The sequence below is a fragment of the Euleptes europaea genome, chromosome 7 (assembly GCF_029931775.1).
Source record: "Euleptes europaea isolate rEulEur1 chromosome 7, rEulEur1.hap1, whole genome shotgun sequence".
In the NCBI taxonomy this organism is placed as follows: Eukaryota; Metazoa; Chordata; class Lepidosauria; order Squamata; family Sphaerodactylidae; genus Euleptes; species Euleptes europaea.
The window spans coordinates 63,614,668-63,631,692 of NC_079318.1; positions in this window are offsets into that span (position 1 = coordinate 63,614,668).

Sequence of the window (17,025 nt, forward strand, 5' to 3'; positions counted from 1 at the left end):
GGAGAAAGAAACAGGAAGCAATGGTCAAAGACTGTTTGCCAAACAGTCAATTATGATATTTAGAGAACGATATCACTTAAGGATTTAAATTCCGGTTTGGCTCCAAGTCAAACTTGTGGAGACTTTTGATAGACGTCAATGTTATCAGCATGCCAACACAGAAGTCTCAAATGAATCCAGCTGCAATAGCAGGACTTAAACCTAAGGCTCTTTCCACAGGTGACTACTAAATCAATGTCTGCATTTCCCCATATTTTAACTTTCAACAAAAAACCTACATTAGCTTGAATGAAGCTTCAGAATAGTTTCACTCTGCTCTTTGTGTTACATTAAGCAAGTGACTCTTTCCCAGTTTGAGCTCAAACTGGGAAAATGTACCCATGTTAGCAATCAGGCAACCACAAAATAGGTAAGTTGCCCATTTTCAAGTTAAGCCACTTTCAAGAAACAGAGATAAGCATAAACAAGTAATACTTGTTTTATGTACTGTTATACTGATGTAAAAAACACACACACATAATCCAATCAGCAGCAGTAGAAAGCCATAGCATCACCCCATTCCAAAGGCCCCTCAGAGCAAACAAGTGTTAACAAGACATTAGGAAGAACTTCCTCACAGAGCATTTCCTCAGTGGAACAGCTTCTTTGGGAGGTGGTGGGCTCTCCATATGACAGCAATGCTGATTCTGTGAACTTAGGCAGATCATGAAGGGAGGAGCCAGTGCTAGGCCTTCGTGGCCCTTTCTTACATGCCCAGGGTACTGATCACCACTTTGGGGTCAGGAAACAATTTTCCTCCAGGCCAGATTGGCCAGGGATCTTGGAGGTTTTTTTGCTTTCCTCTTGTCATAGAGCAGGTGTCACTGGAGTGTGAATTTCTGTGTTATGCAGGGAGTTGAGCTAGACAACCCTTGGGGTTCTTTCCAGCTCTATGTTTCTATGAAGAGCCCTACTGAATCAAACTGAAGGTCTATCTAGTCCGACACCCTGTTTCCCAGGCTGGCCAGCCAGATGCTCCGAGAAAGCCATTCAACAGGGGGTGGCCACAGCTTCCCGTTGCTGGTTACCCGAAGCAACTGGTACTGAATAAATAATGGCACTCAACACAGAAGTTCTATTTAGCCATAACAGCCTTTGACAGAGCTGTCCATACATGAAGTTGGTCTTTTAAAAACCATCTAAGCCAGTGGCTGATGCAATTTAAAGAAGCAGATTCTATAAATTGTTTATGAATATAGTGATGTGGAATTTTCTTTCATCTGACATGAACATCCACTGCTATATCAACTTCACTGGGTGGAGTTCTAGTAGTTGAGGCAGGAAAATAAATCAATTTATATCCTCTGCATCATGCATTATTTTATAGAACTATGAAATATGGGAAAAGGTATTTCAACAAGCACAGCTTTCTCCACCTCTCATTAAGCAAAATGCCTTTATCTTTCTTCTATTAAAGATTCAAAAACTTCCCCTGTTCTATTTTGGTCAATTTACCTCATTGTATTTCAGATAGAAGCAGGTTTGGTACCTGTAGAAACACACGCTTGGTCCCAGGCCATAAATCTTTGGCTTAAGCTAAATCTAGTTCCATCTGGATTAACTTCCTTAATACTCATTGATAAATTTCCCTCAAGGTGGATAAGAGATATAGAGGACCAACTTCACCCCCTTGGCTATAGCAGCGTAGCACTACCACAACTAGGTTACCAAAGAGCCAAATCATTAATCAAGCAAAGGCTATGGGACACGGCTCTTCAGGTTGACAGATCACGGGCTCCCCTCTTACCAGCAGGGAATGACCGTAATAAAAATTTTGCTCCTTCAAACTATCTCCATTTATTGGAAATCCCTAAATTGAAAAGAGTTTTTACCTTAGCCTGATTTAACACACTCCAATCTGCCCTTGTTGAGGGGAGATATGCATGTATACACCCTGTCAGTCAGGCAAGATAGAAACTATTGAACGTGTCTTACTAGTTTGTTGCTTTTATCAGGAGATTAGATCTGGGTTTATTCGCCCAATATTGTACAAATATCCAGGTAGACCAGACTCCTTTTAACTGACTTTCTTCTTGCTGACAGTTTCAATGAAACCACCCTTAAGGTAGCAAAATTTTGTCTACTTGCATGCTTAATGGGACAGAAGAAGGCAGAAATATTGTCGAAGGCTTTCACGGTCAGAGTTCATTGGTTCTTGTAGGTTATCCGGGCTGTGTGACCGTGGTCTTGGTATTTTCTTTCCTGACGTTTCGCCAGCAGCTGTGGCAGGCATCTTCAGAGGAGTAACACTGAAGGAGACACTGTCTCTCCTTCAGTGTTACTCCTTCAGTGTTACTGTCCTTCAGTGTTACTCCTCTGAAGATGTTACTGTCCTTCAGTGTTACTCCTCTGAAGATGCCTGCCACAGCTGCTGGCGAAACGTCAGGAAAGAAAATACCATGACCACGGTTACACAGCCCGGATAACCTACAAGAACCAAAGAAGAAGGTAGCTTAAATTTTAAACGCTTGTATTAATTATAGCTAATGTACAGAGATGTAGGTGTTTTAAATGTATCCTTTGCTAACGATGATAGCCCACGTGAACGTCATGCTCCAACAAAATTTTCAGTCTGGAGCTGGGAGTCTCCTTTCTCTCTGTGGGTTTCTCCCTTTGTTTTTTGTTTTTTTGACAATTGACCAACAGGGCTTAATCTTCTCTGGAATCCCCCCCCCCCCCGCTCTCATCCAGCACCCAATCCTGTGCATAGTGACTCGTGAGTCCCAAACAGATTGATACGGAAATTAGCCTGCGCAGGAACGAAGCCTCAGGCAAAGCCTACGGGCCGTTCTTTCCCCTTCGCCCCTAAGCGGGGACACGCATTCATCCCCACCACACCGGCTTCCCTGTCCCCCCACACACCCCGTACCGCCTCCCACACGTAAGACAGGGAAACAAAAGCCGCGCCTACCGCCCTGGCTCTCCTTCAGGCTCTGCGACCTCCCTTCAGCTGCTCACTGGGGAACCGGCGAAGCTTCCCGACGGCTCTTGTCAAATCTCGTCGGGCCCAAAGCCCAGCCTACGCCTCCCATCACCGGCCTCCTATGAACTTCCCCAAGACTCTGTAAAGAACGCCCCTCCCCCCCCTTCTTATCTCTGGGCTATAGAAACCGTTTGAGGGTGGAGCGGAACAGGCCCGAGGGGGGCTGCGCATGCGTGCCTGGAGCCCGCCCTTTTGTTGCCCGCCCCTAGTGCTTAGCGGGTGACGGTTATTTTTTTTTCCTGTCAGAGTGGCGGGAGGGTTGCAGGACGCTACTCTCGATAAGCCTGTGGTGACGGGACCCCCCCACCCCCACCTCGTACAGACGCAAAATATAATCCTATTGGCCTGTTAGAAGACAGTCCAGCAGCCCCAGCACAATAGTTTCATAAAGACAAACAATGCTGTCGCTCAGGCTGAGAGACGGGGAAAAGGCGTCGCCGGTGAAAGGGCAGAGCGGAGGCCCGCACACAAAACAATAGGGCTCCGTAATTTATTCGCTGAAGCCCGAAGGGCTCCGCCCGGTCGTGGAAAAGCTACAGCAACGGCACCAAACGTCACCCCATCAGCACGAATTCCCCTGTGCCTCCTGAGACGATCTTCTGGCGGAAGCTCGTTCAGAAATCTCATTGCAGACTTTGCGCCAAATGCAAAAGATAATTCCAGGGTTTAGAACAAATTTTATTCAGAAGCGGGAGGGGCCGTTCCTTATCCCGGTGCAAGGTAAGAGCATCTGCGATTAGCACAAGTGAACAAGTTACTCTGCAAACCTGTCCGAGATTGTTCGGTGCATTCAACCTCAGCTTTTCCTTATCTCTCAAATTAAAATATTTTATTTTTCTCCTGTTCTGCTAACGACCATCACAAACAACTTTAAAAACAAACAAACAAAATGACAATTTCAAATGAATAAGAAAAGATCCAACAAGGACCTCTGTCAGGACACTAACAACTGCTTACTACGACCGACTAATTACTGGGTACTGCTTGTAGCACAATGACATCTAGTGGATATACCGTGCAATTGTCAAGTAAATGTAAGCAAACCTGATTCATAGTAAAGAGACAGCTTCCACGCGGTCAGAACCAGACCTAGAATATTGGGCTGTTTTCATGTTGTGCTTCCAGCGACCTTTGAGATGCTGTGAGGTTTTGATGGCTCAGTGGATGTACATCATGCTGTACGTGAAAACACTCCCAGGTTCAGTTACTGCTGTCTTTTCACTAGGGTGGCAGATGACAAAAACCCATGCTTCAGGTAGTAGCGCTGGTCAGCAAGGTTGCTAAGTTGCTGATGATGCTGGGTCTGTTGGTGCTGCTGGTGCGTGTGCATTGTGAATGGCAATATTTATGTTATAGTCTGCCTTATCACTGAGACACAGGCAGATTAATTCAATACAATGGACAGCACCGGACAGCCAATAAGATTTGGATTGCAGAAATCTGAAACAGAGCTGAAACAAAGTATATGCATTAATGTGACATGTTAAGTGATGCAGAAATTAGACAGCAGGAGCATACTTACAGAATATGTATATACTTATACATACTTACAGAATGTGTATGTACTTATACACAGTAGTATAGTTTACAGTGTCTATCCCTTTACCAAAGCATCTTTCTGAACTATTTTGTTTCAGTGTGGTCCTATTACCTTTATAAAAAAGCCATCCTGAACAATTCTGTTTTACGAAGTTTATGGAATGCTAAGCAGGGGAATTTTCCTGACCTCATCAGGCAGGCCATTCCATACAGGGCAGGAGCCACAACAGAGAATGCACATCTATGGGAAGTTTTTGATTTTGCCCATTTGCAGTTTGGTACCTGCAGAAGACTCTGCTCAGATGAGCACAGCTGTCATGGTGGGGCATAGGAGGAGAAGCGGTCCTTCAGATATGAGGGACCAAGGCCTTGAAGAGCTGTGTATGAATTTAATTGAACTCGGTAACTGATGAATGGATGAGTGGGTGAAGATATCTGGTGCTGCAGGTAGAAACAGTGGGGTTGCTTGAAGGGTGCTCACTAAAGTTTGTGGCTCTGCCTGGTTCTCTTGAAGAATCTGTGTTGGTGACAGTGTCCTTTTACTGTTCCTGCAGTTCCTGGATCACTATGCTGGATGTCTCATGCTGTCCACTCTCCTGCAATTATGCATCACTTACTTGTTTGTTCAGTACTTTTTTTATCCCACCCTGGCTCCTGAGAGCTCAGAATGGCATGTATCATTCTCCCATTCTCTATTTTATCCTCATAACAAGCCTGTGAGCTAGGATAAGCTGAGTAAGGGAGTGAGTCACTGGCCCAAGTTCATCCAGCAAGTTTCATGGCACTGTGGGATTTGGACCTGAGGTCTTCTATGCAGGGACATTTCCCCGTGGTCACCCCCGCCGACTGCTTCGGGGCTTCCTTTCGATTATGCATGCCTTTCCTGATCGCCAGAGGTTGCCTTGCTCTTCCTGTGCATTTTGCCTGCATTTTCCAGATTTTGGCTAAAACAGCATCTGGAAAACACAGGTAAAATGTGCAGGGAGAGTGAGGTGACCTCTGATGGTTGGGAAAGGCATTCATAATCAAAAGGAAGCCCCAAAGCAGTCGGCGGGGGTGACCACGTGGAAACATCCCTGCATAAAAGGCCTGAGACTTCTAGATCCTTGTCTGACATGCTAACCACTACATGATGTTGGCTGGCTGTATCTGTAGGGCTGTGCCTCACTGGAGATATGTCATCCAGTACCATCTGCCCCTGGGCACAATGCCAGGACAGCAGGTTAATGTGCTGGAGCAAGAATAGTTGCTTCAAAAAGAATCTGACAAGATCTGGACAATGATGAAGATGATCTGGGTTGTTGTTTTTTTGCCATGTCTAGATTTGATTTCTGCAATGAAAGAAGACCAGATTGTTTAAAAATCATTCATTAATGGGCAGTATTTCTGTTGTAACACTTGGTTCAAACATCAGGGCAAGGCCACACTGCAACCCCACCTCCCAAGCAATTGGGCCACAGAGAAAACCAAGCCTCCTCCTTCCAGACAAGCAAGTTACTCAAAGGAGACGAGGGGGAAACCAACTAACCAGACACCAAAAACCATGGAATATCTTTTATTAAGACTAACCAAAATAACACTATTTATTTATTTCATTTATACCTAGCCTTTTTCCCCACTGGGGACCCAAAGTGGCTTACATCATTCTCCTCTCTTCCATTTGATCCTCACAACAACCTTGTGGGCTGACAATGTGTGACCAGCCCAAGGTTACCAGTGAGCTTTCATGGCTGACTGTGGATTCGAACCTGGGTCTTCCAATCCTAGTCTGACATTCTGACCACTGTTTCATACTGGCTTTTTACACATTGTGCAGGCTTTTGAGGTCTTCACAATTCTTCAGGCATGATGTTAAGGGAGGAGGAGATCTTGCAAGGCCATGGTCTCAAGGCCTCTCTGCCTGCATCCTGTGTAGGATGGTTTGCTACCTGCAGTTGGCACAGGGTGTGACTGTCTGGTATCAGGTCGTGCCCTTATAGAGCCAGCGTGGTGTAGTGGTTAAGAGCGGTGATTTGGAGCAGTGGAGTCTGATCTGGAGAGCCGGGTTTGATTGCCCACTCCTCCATATGAGCAGCGGAGGCTAATCTGGTGAACTGGATTTGTTTCCCCACTCCTACACACGAAGCCAGCTGGGTGACCTTGAGCAAGTCACATTCTCTCAGCTTCACCTACCTCACAGGGTGTCTGTTGTGGGGAGGGGAAGGGAAGGTGATTGTAAGCCGGTTTGAGTCTCTCTTAAGTGGTAGAGAAAGTTGGCATATAAAAACCTCCTCCTCCTCATTATTATTATTATTATTATTATTGTTATTATTATTATTGGAACAAGAAGTGAAAAACTGAGGCAATCTAGCTGAAAATTTAACAGCTCAATGTTGTCTCAATGTGTCTCTGATGCCATATGGAACATGTGTGTGTGTGTTAAGTGCCGTCAAGTCGCTTCCGACTCATGGCGACCCTATGAATCAAAGTCCTCCAAAATGTCCTATCTTTGACAGCCTTGCTCAGATCTTGCAAATTGAAGGCTGTGGCTTCCTTTATTGAGTCAATCCATCTCTTGTTGGGTCTTCCTCTTTTCCTGCTGCCCTCAACTTTTCCTAGCATGACGGTCTTTTCCAGTGACTCTTGTCGTCTCATGACGTGACCAAAATACGACAGCCTCAGTTTAGTCATTTTAGCTTCTAGGGTCAGTTCATGGAACATACAAGTCCCTTACAAGACTGAGAATACAGGGAAAACATAATAGTCCTTAACAATACTTGAGATACATTTTAGTTGTTGCAGTAAGCACAGATACTAGATTTAGCATGGTGAGTATATTCTAATATGATATATTTCTTGCACAGTCAGACACCGGAATGAAAGTTGACATAAATCTCTAATTTCATGTTCATTCACATGCTTGACTACTCCTACCTGGTTTCAAGAGGGCCAGGAACAAACAAAGCCTCTCAAATAGTTTGTTTTATGTTTCATTCAAGATACATTTGTGTTGCTACTGTTCAGTTTATCACCTACAAATAGATCACGATGGGTAGCCATTTAAGTCTGTCAATAGCAGTAGAAAAGAGCAAGAGTCCAGTAGCACCTTAAAGACTGACAAAATTTCTGGCAGGGTATGAGCATTCGTGAGTCACAGCTTCTGAAGAAGTGAGCTGCAGCTAGTGAAAGCTCATACCCTGCCAGAAATTTTGTTAGTCTTTAAGGTGCTACTGGACTCTTTGCTCTTTTCTACACCTACAAATAGATCCTGTGATTCCCTCATTCAATGGTCATGGCTTCATTATCAAAGTATTTAAATAAAATGGGTGCCAAAACAATCATGGGTCGTTTGACCATCTATACCCATGTAATAGGAACAAAACTTGTTTAGTTAACTACAGTAGTCATGTGTGTCATATTTTAGAATAAGTGGTGTGATCTCCAGTAAAGGCCAATTTCTTGATGTGTAAATGTCTATTTAACCAATAAATCAACTTTGACCAATAGGGGGCAACATTTGGCTACAAAAATAAGCATTATACCTGCTAGTTGATACATTTGAAGGGGGAATTATTTGACAAAGTATTGAATTATCTTAAAATTTGCACATACAAACCCAGTAACAAATATATTGGGGCTGCTTTTATATTGCAGTTTACCGCTGCCTAGTGGCAGAATACAGACTTTGTTCAATCTCGGACATCGTTACAAGGATTTCCAGTAGCTGGATTCTGAATGATCCCTACCTGAAGCCTAGGAGAGCTCTTGCCAGCCAGGGAGAGCACAGCTCCATCACCCTCCATGATCAACATTTTCCTGGTCTGAAATGGCCCCTGAGGAGCTTCTGTTTTGCCCCACTTAAATTTACGTGTACTGATGGGGGCAATGGGGCAAATAGTGGGTCTCGAGCCATTTCAAGTCAGGAAAATGGGACAGACTTGAACTCCTCTTTGTGTGCAGCAAAGAGACATTTTAAGCAAAAAGTGGACAGTTTGAAATGGATGAAATGGAAGCAAAGTACATTGTACTGAGTTTTATTAGACTGTAATTAGGATTATTTCTGATTCTACCCTTAAGCAAGCTACTTGGACTTCATTTAAAAGTTACTGACACTCAACATTATATTATTTCTGTTTTATTGTTTCTTTATTTCCACATTGCTTATGCCTTACTTTTCTCCCCAACAATGGCCCAAAGTGACTTACATCATTCTCCCCTCCTCCACTTTATCCTCCCAACACTCTTATGAGTGTTGTTGAGAGTGAGTGACTGACCCAAGGTCTCCCAAGCTTCCATGTAGAGTGTGAATTTGAGCCTGGGTCTCCCAGGTGTTAGTAGGACACACTAACTGCTGCACCATGCAGGCTATCTGCCCACTGCAGGCAGTTAGAAGAAGAACATAGTTTCCATTTGTAGCTGTATCGGGCACATGAACACTAAGAAAGCATGTAGTGTACAGCCTGCTATTTCACACATTGTATCTTGTAAGGGTCCACTCAATTATTGCTCATGGTTGAGCTGAGTGAAATTTGAATACAGGCCACTTGCAAACGATCACTGAAGTGCGTTGAAAGTGGGAGGGGCTGTGGCTCATTGGCAGAGCATCTGCTTGGCATGCAGAAGGTCCCAAGTTCAATCCCCGGCATCTCCAGTTAAAGGCAAGTACGTGATGTGAAAGACGTCTACCTGAGACCCTGGAAAGCTGCTGCCGGTCAGAGTAGACAATACTGATGTAGATAGACCAAGAGTCTGATTCAGTATAAGGCAGCTTCATGTGTTCATGTGTGTAAGGGTTATTTTGAACAGTTACCTACAATAATGTATAGGGTGATTGTGGTTTTTAGTTTAACAAAAGGAACAACCAGCCTTTTCCCCCAACCATGTGAACCAAAAGTAATAATCATTGGTATGATAGTAGAGTTATTACGGGTACACAGCAGTGCCCCTTTTTCAACTTCAAAATGTTGAGGAATGTTGGAGTATATGTTTGATAAGGGTGCTCAGACCATTATTTCTGTTTGGGAGGATTGAAGGGTAAGGTTGCCAACTGGACAAGGAAAAAAAAACATACCCTCGGTTTAATGAGTAGAAACAGGCAGCTGAACCTTTTTATAGCACTAAGTTAAATAATATCATGTGATATTAAAGGGGCAACTAGAGGGACCTGTATAAAAGCTGGCAACCCTATGACGGAGTCCATCCAAATTCTAGAATTATCTACACCCTCTGATCTTCCATAAGGCAATGGAATTAAATTATTGGTGGAAATATGTGAGGCCCATAGTTGTAAGAGAACAGCTGTAAAACAACTGCCAACATATCCTACTATTACACTACAAACACCCCCACTGTTTCCACCAGCACTTGCAGCAGAGCACTAAAATCTGCATCTCAGGTGCTGTCTCTGATGGCAGTGGTGTAGAGTTGTCCATCTTTTTATCAGCTACTCATGGCTTTAAGAGCAGCTTGATGGACAGGCATTTGGAAGTGATAGTGCCTTGTATCTAATGATGCATCCATGGAAGGCTTATAGTGTTTACCACATTCCTGTTGGCTCCTAGAGACCTTTCTGACCTCTCAAAAGACAGTTCCAAGGATTGCAGCACCTGTGTGGAGAATAGCTATGTGGGTTGGGGTGTGTGTGCGTGGGGTGAAACACACAGTCTTTTCTATCAATAAGACAGTGCAGATATAAGGAAGAGTGCTGGCAATAAGGCTTTCTAACAACATTGAGATGAATCCTAACCATGTGTACCCAGAAGTAAACACCTTGCTTAAAGAAATGTATTTTTGGGAGGGTACAACCCAATCTCCCTCATATTTACCCAGGAGTAAGTACCCCTGGTGTCTATCAGCTTTACTCCTAAATGTTCATAGGATTTATACCTACCTTATCCTGCAACCCCTGTGCACAGTTTTACTTCTGAGTAAGCAGGCAAAGGATCAGGATGCCTCAGTGCAAAAATGTGAGGCAGGCCAGCTGGTAACTAGAGAAAAAAATGTCCCCTCCCTTCATCAGAGGCTTAATGGGATGTTATTTAGTAGGTGATGTTATTAACCAAAGCTTCAGCTGCCCAATTCCACACATTAATTCTCTATGAAAGGAACAGAACATTTTTCTCCAGACTTGTTGGCAACACTGCTGGCAACACGTAAATAGACTAACATCAGGATTAAGAATGAACAAGCACTGTCTTAAAAAGCAAGCTGGATCAAAGCTCCTAAGCAGCAGAATATGGTGTTTGTCCAGCAAATCTTCAGCTCCTTAGCCTCTCTTCAGTTTTTAAACATTTAACACGCTTCTCCAATTAAGCTTTGGCCCTCAATTAAATGTTAAGATGTCAGAATCACAGATGCTGTAATTTGATTTATCCACCAAGCAGATCCTTTGATTGGGGGAGAGACACTGGCTTTGATTTAGACTGAGTTTGGACTAAGGATTTATGAAATTCTTTTGATGAACTGAGACCTCCTAGTCTATACAAGCTGTGACAATGATCCAATTTTGATCTGGCAGATGTAGGCCTGACATCGTCTTAGAACATGGTGGTTAGTAGCCTTGATAGAGTGCTGATTCCCCTCATGGATATGTCTGCGTTTTCAGCTTTTGTATTCTTTTGAAAGTACATCTACAGCCATTTAACTTTTAAAGATGGAATGAAAATTTGTCATCTTCCTTCTAATTCTATCATATTGTATAGTAAGAAATAAGCCTGCTATTTGATGGCAGTATTCTGGTGTAGGACTAAGGAGAGGAGGAAACCAGGGGGGCAAAATTCAGAGGGCCCTGGTTACCTTTGGAGATCATGAAACCAGGCAAGTAATGCTTTTATAAGAAGTAGAAAAGGGCAACAGTCTAGTAGCACCTTAAAGACTAACAAAAATATTTTCTGGTAGGGTATGAGCTTTCATGAGCCACAGCTCATACCCTACCAGAAAATATTTTTGTTAGTCTTTAAGGTGCTACTGGACTCTTGCCCTTTTCTGCTACTGCAGACAGACTAACACGGCTACCCACTGTGAATTACTTTTATAAGAAGTTTGGGTTGGGTCTGGGTGAGATAGGAGAGCCCAGAGGGAAAATTTGCATCAAGGTCTTTGGTGGCTCTCAGCAGCCCTGTTCTGGCCAGAAAATGCCAATGCATTTAGACAGTAGTGATCCCTTTGGGATTTTTCAAATAACAGCCAACTGTATTTCATTAAAATTATTTAATATATTAAAGCATCAAAATAAGTGTATTCAAGATATTCTATTTCACATGGACATATGATGCCCTCCCTTAGGGCTGCCTTCCCCAAAACATTTCTGGCTGTGGTCTCGCGGTTGAATTTGTGAGATGGTTCAGATTAGTTTCACACTTGGTTTCCCTGATGAATATTTGATTGCTAGCTAGTATCATTTAAACTCATGGTAGCTAATTTCCATTGGTTGTTTTTCTTGCTTACACTTCAATTCTTTATCAAGTCATAGTTTTGATTTCTAATAAATTACTACATGAAGAAACACATCTTTAATGGTGCCCATGCCTTATTTTTATAAATACTGATGTAATAATCACAGCAATTTTTAATATTTATTTATTCAAAACAAATATATGATGCTTTTCAACCCAATTCAAGGTTTCTAAGGTGGTGAACTTTAAAACATTTCAAACATTAAAAAGCATTTAAAATACAAATATATAAAATTGTTTAAAACAAAACATATAAAGAGAGAAACTCATAAAAACACACAACCAGGGAGGAGGGCTAAAGAGTTAGTGAGGGGACACTAAACAAAACAAAAAAAGGCTTCACTGATTGGTGGAAGACAGCAATAGATGAAGACAGAGAAATCTCCACGGGAAGAGAGCTCCAAAGTTTTGACAACACAATCAAGAAGCTCCTTTCTTGGGGTGCCACCTGGATCTTTTAGAAGGAAGTATAGTTAAGGTTTTGTTATACCTGTTTATATACAATGTGTAGTTCAGCCCTGAAGTAAAAAATCTAAAATGCTTCTACCCTGTTCTGTAAAAATACTGCATTTTGGTCTCAGTGAATTGAGAGCCAGCATGGTATAGTGGTTAAGTGTGGTGGTTTAGAGCGGTGGACTCTGATCTGGAGAACCGGGTTTGATTCCCCACTCTTTCACATGAGCAGTGGAGGCTAATCTGGTGAACTGGATTTCCCCCCCCCCCACTCCTACACATGAAGCCAGCTGGGAGACCTTGGGCTAGCCACAGTTCTCTTAGAGCTCTCTCAGCCCCACCTACTTCACAGGGTGTCTGTTGTGGGGAATGGAAGGTGATTGTAAGCCGCTTTGATTCTCCCTTAAGTGGCAGAAAAAGTCAGCATATAAAAACCAACTCTTCTTCCTCTTCCTCCTCCTCCTCCTCTAAAATCAAAGTGGCTACTTAAATGGACATGTTTGTGGCCATGAAAACATGATTAGGCTGGTAGTAAGTTTCTTTACAAAGGTGTGTTGGTGGGGGGAGGATTCCACAATGAGGGCCAATAGAATATTGCTCCTAATTGTAGAGCTAATGTAGACACTAAGAGCTAAACCGAAGATCCTACTGACCTGGTCTGGAGTCTGGTTTCAGTTCATCTATTACTTCCCCATCGCCCATGAAAAGCCCTTCGTTGCTAGAATGCTCTCATGAATAAGTTTGTGTTTAAATTTACCAAACTGCAGTGTTCTGCCTCTCTGGTCCTCTATTCATTACCTCAATTAACAACCAGTGGCCTGAAAAATGCCCCAATCTGTTTCTTGGGAAGATGCTTGGAAAATCTATGAGCCAAGCCAATTAGCATCCTGTGTTGGTGGCTGTCTAGGGAATTTAATTGGAGCAACTAGGTTGATCGAAGCACCAATAACATTTTCATTTGACTGAGGAGAATGTAGCATTTGTTAAATGAGGAGATTCCCTTAAGGCCCATATGCTGTTGGTATTTCTGTGTATTTCCAGGCCAGAAGGGGCAAGAAGGCAAGCGTGCTTTGTTGCATACACATGGCTTCTGTATTCTTGGGATAGGCTACAACAGCTGGACCCAAACAGAACAAGCCTTTGCCACCCGGGGTGGGCGTTACAGCTTCCCCACTAAATAGTTACACACTTGAGCAAACACATTGTCTACTTTAGAACAGCATTTCAACGGCCCATTACCAGGCAGCCACCAGACAGCAAAAGAGATGCAGCCTCTGTGTATGGACAACCTGTCTGCAGAACATATTGTTGGGGGCAATTAATTTGCAGATTGCCTGTTAGCAAAACCAGGCATGAATAAGTTACCTTCCTCTTCCCAAAGTGTGCTTTCATTTTCAATTACACTTATTTTTTTAATGAAAGGAAGTCCCTTGGATAAGTAGGATATTCTGATGAGAAGCACTGAATAAGAAAAGTTATTGTTTTTGCCTTGCAGACAGAAATATTTTTTTAATTAAAAAATAGGGGGAAGAGGTTTTGCTTGTGACTTGGACTGAAGATGGCCTCAAAGCATGATTTTCAAGATATTTGGAATGATTGACTCATTGTTGCCTGTGAAGTACACACTGATTTCTGTTGTCCTGCTGTTGTCTCCAGTCAAACTGCCTTTGCGGGTTTTTGAAATGAAAATCTTGCAAAACTTGTTGGACCACAAACAACAGTGAGATGTGTGTGCATGCTGCATGCAATGATGCTTCTATCATACCACCATTGACTCTGAAAAAGGTCTATCCAGTCTTAATTTCTCAGTGATGTTGTGAAGAAAAAGGATGGCCGTGTCATTTTTCAGGATTGAAAAGTATCTAGGTAATGTGATACATCCCTTTTTGTACCAAATGCATTGATGCAAAATTAATTTTGTCATGCAGGAAAAGTATAATGGTCTAGCGGCAGCCATTATCATGACTGCCTCAAACCCTCTTCATTAGAAGTAAACTCCATGCTATGTGAACAGGCTAGGGTTGCCAACTGCCAGGTAGTAGCAGGAGATTTCCTGCTAATACAACTGATCTCCTGCCAATAGAGATCAGATCACCTGGAGAAAAATGGCCGCTTTGGCAATTGAACTATATGGCATTGAAGTTCCTCCCCTCCCCAAACCCCGCCCTCCTCAGGCTCCGCCCCAAAAATCTCCCGCCGGTGGCGAAGAGGGACCTGGCAACCCTAGAACAGGCGTATACTTAAAAAAAATAAAACAAACTCACATGACACACCGGGGGGTGGGCACGGAGGACTTTCCTCATATTTTTATGCTCTCTTTAAGTGAAGCCTAGGTCCAAATTTCTTGCAACTGTCTTAGTTAGCCTCGATCTGTGTTCAATAGCATAGAAAATTATTTTCCTTCTAGCCAGTGTAGAGCTGCATGTCACCCCTAAGGTATGCTTTGGCTGCTACAAAAATTAGAGCTAGAGCCATGTTTGAGGCCCAACTTGCTGTAGCTTGATTTGTATGTTTGTTGTTGTTGATGCTTTTGTTGTTTGGTGGCTGGGAAATTTTATCTCTGTTTTTCTTAATCTGTTTTTGGCTAACTTCTTTGTATTGTTATTTCCTATCAACCTCTGCATTTTATGGATGCTCAGTTTTATCAAAGATTGTACCAGCCTTTGGCCATCTGCAGTAAATTACTACTACTGTACCTGGTATACTCATCAGAGGTGACTGACTGCAAGTTCTAGTTAAGTGTGCATTCAGTGAAAAATCCAGTTTTTCTTCTAGTGTGTCCAATAGTACTACACTGCAGAGGATGAGTTTTTATGAATACCGTACTCGTTTTATTATAAATAATTTGAGAGCCCCTGTGTCTCTCTTGTTAAGAAAATGTGGGTGAAAAAACAGGATAAACTGATCAGATAAACAGTTTGTTTATGTTGGATGATCATGTTGCAGCCTTATGCCATTTTTGTGTTCAATCTCCTCATTTCAAGCCAGCTTTGTGGTTTTATTCTGTGCCATTAACACTTTTAGCATTAGAAAATGGGGTGTATTTTTCATGGCAAATTCTCTAGATTGAGGATTATTGCTGTTAGGAAATAAATACATGTTTCTCAGCTTGCACTGCACCACGTCAGAGGGTTAATCGGGATAGAACCAGTTATGCCTTTAAGCTACAACACAGGATTGGGTTATTCAAAATTGATTAGACAAAAATGCTTTTAGGGTGATTTCTTTACAATAAAAATGCAATAGGCTTAAACGAAATAATAACAAAGTTTGTTTATCAGGCTCTCTCAGATGAAGCCTGATAAGAAGTCAGACTGCCTACCAGTATAAAAGATTCTCCTAGTGTAAATTAGAGCAACACTATTGAACTGGATAGTTCTACACTGGCCATGTGACTATTAAGAATCATCACCTTGCTGTCAGCATCATATAACAGGATTTGATGAAAGCAAATCATATTAAAGAGCAAATAAGGTATGTTAGGAACTGGAGAGTCAATTTAATTTTGTTATCTATGAACTTTTTAATGTTGGTAAAGCTACCAATTTGTCATGTTGGGTTGTAGCCTGGTACAAGCTTGCTAAGCTTGAATGATGATTTAGTTTATTACTAATTGTTTATTACTAATATTATTACTCTAATGACAGAAAATCAGAAGGAGTTCACTTGCCCTAGCAATACTCTTGACCTAATCTTCTTTTAAGCTCTGCAGGGCATTACTAGATATAATTTAACCACTGCAGGTACATCTCAATGCACTTATGGATATAAACTCTTCTCCAATAGAATTCGCCTTTTTCTTTTATGAAACAATACTTTTTCAGTGAATGTCACAACATTGCCATGAAATGTTGAATGATTTCCAGTGCCAGGTCTGGTGCTCTCCTTGTAGGGTTGGCAAAGGAAAAGCAGGCAGAGATCAGGAAGGACATTGTGCTCCCCGCTTCTGATGGGGAGGGGCTGTAGCTCAGTGGTAGAGCATCTGCTTGGCATGCAGAAGGTCCCAGGTTCAATCCCCCGGCATCTCCAGTGAAAGGGACTAGGCAAGTAGGTAATGTGAAAGACCTCTGCCTGAGACCCCGGAGAGCCAGTACTGACATTGATAGATCATATTCAGTATAAGGCAGCTTCATGTGTTCATGTGGTGGGGGGAGAGACCACATGGGGATCCCCATTTACTTTAGTAGTTCTAGAAAAACAACAATCTGCAAAACAATTTGATTGATCATCAACCTAAAAAAACACAACACAGCTAGCCTTCTCTTCCTGGTGTACAGCTGGTATTCTGTCTCCTGTCAATCAAGTGAAAAATCTAAGTGAAATTATTATTTTTAATAAGTTTCATGGATAAGCTGATGGTGGCTATATGGCTCTATTAGAGAAGTACTGGAAACAATGTGGCAATACAATCCTATGCAGAGTTCAGTCTAAATCCATTGAAATTGATGGCTTGGATGCTGAAAATCTCTACTGATGGAAGGATTTCCATCAGCACAGTATGACTTCTCTACTTCCCAGTGCAGCCAGAAGTGTCCTTCCAAATGCTTCTCCTGGAAGTCATAGGAAAGCAATAGCAAT